Below are 6049 nucleotides of genomic sequence, written 5' to 3' on the forward strand. Positions count from 1 at the left end.
TGTGTAAAGAAAATAAAACCCCCTCAAATCAACATTGTTTGTCGTCCCAAAATACACATATGAACACAATATTGGGTCATTTAAACATACAACATGAGGCTAATATGTCGAGTGTTTACCCACAATATTGGAGTATAAAAGAAACAAAATAGGAAAAACACAATTACATAAGCTAGAATCTGATTGGTGGAACCATCTATCACACGGATCGATGACATGGCAGACATCCTACCATCCATTGCTAGCAATCCCACCATCCATTCATCCATCTGAAGAAACCCACCGCGGATCACCTCAGTCACCTCTCCTCCCTTCCTTCCGCCCGCCGCCTCCCTCTCTATCTCTCCCCGATCCAGATCGACGCCGCCACCCCTCTCTAACCCTAGCTCCCCATCGCCGGCGGCGGCGCCCTCCTCCCCTCTCCTCCACATCCGCCGCACCCACCCACCCACCCCCCGCCGCCGTCAAATCCGCCATGCCCACAGCTCTTTCTGCCCCACCCCAAACCCTACCCACAGCCGCCGCCGTGCTCCGTCACCGGCGACCTCGCCGCCGCCGCCCCTCTCCCCTCGCCCTATCTCCATACCGCACGCGAGGGAGGGAGGGAGGCCCCAAATCGAAGCGAGCAGCAGCTTCAGGATCCAGATCGAGAGGGGCCCCAAATCGTCACCTTCCTCCACCCCTTGACTCCTCTGTGTCGCCCTACCCCGCGGCTCCCGGGACGCCGAGTCGGACGGGAGGAGCCACCGCCCCGCAGCATGCGCGCGCCGGTAGGGCGAGGGGATCGATGGCGAAGCTCTACGTGCAGGCGGTGCCCCCGCCGGATCTGAACAAGAACACCGAGTGGTTCATGTACCTGGGGTCTGGACCACCTACATCTTCATCATCTTCGTCTCCTGGCTCCTCATCCTCTCCATCTTCGGCATGGCCTGGACGCTCGTCAACCTCGGCCACTTCGCGGTACCCGCCTCTCCCCCTCCCCTCCCTCCCTCCCTTACATGTCCTCGACTCCCGTGGATCGTGTTTGTTTACCTCAATTCATGTTTGTTTACCTCGATTGCTTGCTTCGTGCGGTCAGGATTTGGGGTAGATCGTTCGCATCTGCCCACCCTTCGCCTCCCCTAGCTACAAATTGCTATGATGCATTCGCCAATCCTGCCAACTAATAAAGTGTATTCTAGGCCTAGCTTGGCAGCACTCTCTTTTTAAAACTGTGGTAATCCAAAAGCTCAGTTTCTCAACGAGAGGGCAATCAATACCTTGGTTTGTCTAAACCATAGTTTTTCTCTGTTTTGTGGAAACCACCTATTCGTTTGGCAAATATTGTTTTCTCGTAATTTTTGGCTGACTACAACTAACTCAGCTACACTTAAGGTAGCTGATCAGCATGTAAAATTGGTCGTCCAATGCATGCAGCCATGCCATGCAAGCCAAGTCTTCTCGGGCACTTCTAGATGCTAGTGCGACTCAATAGATGCATGCTAGATCGCTGATCAGACGGAGGAATCTGTGGCAACAACGGCCAGAAGAACATGGACTTGAGAGACCAACGAAACACAAGTTAATCACCTAACCAAAAGTGCCTAATAATCAGGATATAAATGACACTACAACTACAGATAATGATGAGGAGTCGGAGGCGCTGACTTATCGCTTGGTTCAGTTCTTAAAAAAGAGGTCCGGACCTCTTTTTTAGATACTGCAAGAAAACCACGGTATGAGAAATACTACAGTATCTTAAACTACAGTATTTCTTTCATCCAAACACCTCAAAGTATTTAATACCAAGGTATTTTTCTGAAACCACGGTATTCCCAAAAAACTGCAAAAATACTTTGCATCCAAACGCAACCCTAGTTTGAAGGTTTACTGTTTCATAATAGCCAAATAAATAGCCTGCATTTAATCATTCTTTTGCTTCTTTAAATATAATAATGTAGTGGCAAAATTCATGAAATCATTCTGGCAGTAAATATTGCAGTTCTTGTTGGCCCAACCTCAATTATGGAAGTACAAATTATTGCTATTTTTCTCATAAGATTATAGCATGAAACATACTATCTAGAAATTATTTCTCTATTGTCATTGCTTTCCTAATTGAACTTTTGTTTCAGATTACATACCACTTCTTCCACTGGAAGAAGGGAACTCCATTCGCTGATGACCAGGGGATGTATAATAGGTTGACTTGGTGGGAGCAAATGGACAACGGCAAGCAGCTTACTCGCAACAGAAAATTTCTTGTTGTGGTTCCTGTAGTCCTCTAAGTGTTATTCTGTTTCAATTTTATTAATACTGCTTTTGGGAGCTTATTTGGCAAGGAACAGCATGGCAGGATGTATGCACAAAGATTAATTCTGGCTAGTCAGAAAAACTACACTTATTCATTAATTCTGCAAAGAACACTTGCTAGTAACATCTAGGTCTAACTGGCATATTCACGCCATTATACATGTGTAAGGATTGGGCATTGCTCTATTGCTCTATTCACGCCATTATACATGTGTAAAAATTGTTTGATTAACTTCATTATCTTTAATAATTTATTATTCACTTCCAGTTAGTAGTAACTTAAACTTGGCGGCAAACTGGTTAAATACTTGGTTGTGATCACGTTTGCAGTTCAGTTTTATGTGTTATTAACTGTTAGTACAAGACATCAAGTGCACGGCTACTAGTTTGCTTACTAGCTCTTTTCTATTGGGATATGTATATATACGTGTGGATTTTAAGCATGGTTCCTGTATATGTGATAAGTGCATACCACTACAACTCCTCTTTGTCTGGTATTATAAGGCCATTTGATTGAATGCTTGAAAAGATGAGTCGCTAAAGTGAATGTGCTTCTAAGTCTCATGTAGTTCCAGAAACACATGCATTTATCTGCCATGCTCTGTTTTTCCTGAGGATAAAATTCCTCTGTAATTCTTAAAACTCTCCCATAGTTCTACAAACATATTGCATTGTCAGCCTCATGTATCATCTGTATTCTTCTTTTGGTCCTGTGGATAAAGCTCCTCTGCATTGCTTAAAAGAATGGGAGTTTGTGAGGGATGTTCTCATGTATTACTGTTAGTGTCGTTCCTTTTCTGTCTTTTGTCAGATTTTGTTTTTTGTAGTAATTTAAGTTCTGTTTTGTAGACCTGTTTGTTTGTGTTACTTTTCTGTTAATTCATGAAGGACAAGGGAAAACATGGTTGAATTTCTTAATATGAGCCAAAAAGAGCCACTCTCATTATTGTCATTCTTTTAGATTCATGTGTTCTGTTTGACCATGGCTGTGATGATAAACACTTTCAACAAACATGCCAGTTCTGCTTCTGAAAATTCATGACTGAAAAACATGTCATACAAGATCTGTTTAGTACTCATGTATTATGGCCGTGGCTTATTTAGTCTGTGCTTGCTGTGCCTTGTGTATTGGAGCCTAATTAGCTTTTGTTAGGGGATAATCTACTGGTTATAGCAAGATTTTACTCTTGTGCTGTGGAATAGATGGTTCATGTGTACTGCGATGTACTAGTTGAACTCCGCTGGCTGTACTAGTCGAACTCTTCCCCTAACTCATATCAATTTTGCTCCTGCTGCTGTACAAGTGATGCGTGTGTGATTGTTCATGGACAGGAACTAGCAAACTTTGTTGTTTTGCAACTGAATGAACGCAACTTCAGTTTGTATGTCACCCAGCTTGCTGCTGCGGTGGCTGTCGATGCCAGCGAGCCTGCAACATCTGTGATGAGCTGCAGGACCTGGACACCTAAGGTATACCCTGCTCCTCCTTCCACCCTCATCTCATGTGCGCCAAGTCTATTTCTCTCATGTGCATGTAGATCATGATGTACCAGAACCCTGCAACAGAACTAATGATGTAATATGCAAAGAACAAATTGAAACCATGTTCTTTAAAATTAAAGGGTCTGATTGATATCAGTCTACTTGTTATTTTCTTCTCTAGCAAATTGTAGACATGAATCTCTAGTTGACCTATTGCTTCGTAGACATATATCGGTCCTATTACATTTTTAACTTGCTGCAAGTTCTATGATATGTGAGTTCCTTCTGTTGCTGCAAGTAGTGACACAATATGCCGTGTGCAGCGGGCTCCGCATCCAAGTCCTGGCCGTCCTCCGCAGCAAGGAGCTGGGCCAAGGGAGCAAACAACACCACTGGTTCCTTCAAGGATGTGTGCTGCTGGTCGAGTCTTGTGGAGAAGCAAGGCGAATCGGGCATTGTCTCAATTGTTCCGCTGTGGTAAGAACAAAACACAACTCTCACTTGATGTTCATGTATTAGTACAGCAAAACATTCTTACATGGTGATTGTTAGCAACACAACAATTATCTCGCATAATAGTGTCATTCTCTTCGTAGTTAACAAATGCATCTTGTGCAACCGCGTAAACTGGACCCAACTTGTACAATAAAGTGAACTAAATGCTGTCACATTCTGTACATGTTACTTTCTATTTGGTGTCTGGTAATGATATCTACGGAAATTCTACTTTGTAAAGAATAAATAATGTGTTATGGATCACAAGCTAATTTTTGTTGACATGAATTTGTTATGCTCCTTATTTTGACTTGGTTTCACCCACGTTGCTTTTCAAAACATGAGACTGATGAGTGTTCCTTGTAGGCAGCATTGATTTAGGATTGATTTAAGATTTTGTGAGTATGCCGAGGTTCTGCGAATATGCATTGGAAACATCTAGTGTTCTGATATAATTGGTCTCTAAAACATCTAGTCATTTGAAGTTGTTTGAATCTGTTGCTTTATCATACATTCGATCCATAAATCTGCATTTCTGTGAAATTTTGTTAAATATATATTTTCTAGATTGTATATACACTAAACCTGGAGGTTTGAATATCTACTCCAGGAATGAAAATGGTACTCTAATGCCTTTGTGTTCACCCTTTTACAGGAGTTCGAGGCCTTGGAAATTTCAAGTTCGAAGCGGCGTGTAGCCCTACGCAGCAATGATTTGTTCTGTTTGACTGTAATAAACTAAATATTATAGTACTGTAATAGTAGGCATATCTGGGTTGTTATAGACTATGCACAGATTGTAATAGACTATGTACATGAGCTCCAGGCCTATGAAATTCTCCATTTGTTCTGTTCTATTTAAAATATTGATTATTTGTGTGATTTGAAGACGTGTGAAATGGAAACCTGATTAGCGGGACCCATTTCTGCAAATAATCTAAACAATGCTCACATTTTTTACATGTGGGTCCAATATAGGAGGTTATGACAAGTGGGACCCATCTGACTTGTGGGACCAAATTGAAAAATATAGATTGAAAAACTAAGAAGGCCATGGCCCAAAATAAAAGAGGCCAAATTGTTGGGCCAGGTCCTTGTAGCTAGAGAAAATTAATAGAAAAAATATACAGTAAAAAGGCTGAATTAATGGGCTCGGCCCATATAAACGCCTAATCGGACCGGGCTGAATCTTATCCACGTCAGCTTGCCACGCTGGATCCTACGTGGCTTGGGGAGGCTGCTAGTTACCAAAATTTTGGTCGAAGAACCAACGACCTTTTACATATCACAGACAAGGTCGTTAATTTTAGTTTACGACCGCCAGCTTTTGACCTTTTGTTTTTGGTAAAAAAAAGTCGCAAATAAAAAACAATGACCTTTCAGTGACCAATAGTGGTGGTCGCAAGTTGACATATTTCTTGTAGTGCCCGGTGCCGACTGGGGGAACCGGCAATGAGCAGCCGGTCATGGAGAGGGAAGGGGGCGACGCCGCCATCTTCAGGACGGAGGTGCTCCAGCAAGCGCCGACTGCCGAGGTCCAGGGCAGTCGGCCTGTCATGCCGCCAACGCCTCAAGCCGGCGGCGAGCTGGTGGTGGGGGCGCCCCCCGTTGTTCGCACTCCGGCGCGGCAGCGTGCGGCGAAGGCGACTTCAGCGCCGCGGCCTCAGGAGATCGGTGCCTCGAGCTCGTCGGCCCCAGAGGCGGAGGCCACTAGTGCAGTCCCGCAAGAGTGGACGTCTGGGGGTGGGACGAGCGTCCTGAACAAGGCTGCGCATGAAGT

At 44.0% G+C, this 6049-nt stretch overlaps 1 non-coding gene and 1 pseudogene across 2 annotated transcripts; both read left to right on the forward strand.

Annotated features, from left to right (window-relative positions):
• Positions 1 to 271: 271 nt before the first annotated feature.
• On the forward strand, positions 272 to 5151 carry LOC123098241 (uncharacterized; annotated as a pseudogene). The gene is made up of 4 exons (XR_006447686.1): positions 272 to 960; positions 2115 to 3762; positions 4098 to 4251; positions 4925 to 5151. The product of XR_006447686.1 is annotated as an uncharacterized protein (transcript).
• Positions 3273 to 3363, forward strand: LOC123100850 (small nucleolar RNA Z223). The gene has a single exon (XR_006448483.1). It is a non-coding gene; the product is annotated as a small nucleolar RNA Z223 (small nucleolar RNA).
• Positions 5152 to 6049: the final 898 nt, after the last annotated feature.

This window comes from Triticum aestivum, chromosome 4D (assembly GCF_018294505.1).
Source record: "Triticum aestivum cultivar Chinese Spring chromosome 4D, IWGSC CS RefSeq v2.1, whole genome shotgun sequence".
NCBI classification, from domain to species: Eukaryota; Viridiplantae; Streptophyta; class Magnoliopsida; order Poales; family Poaceae; genus Triticum; species Triticum aestivum.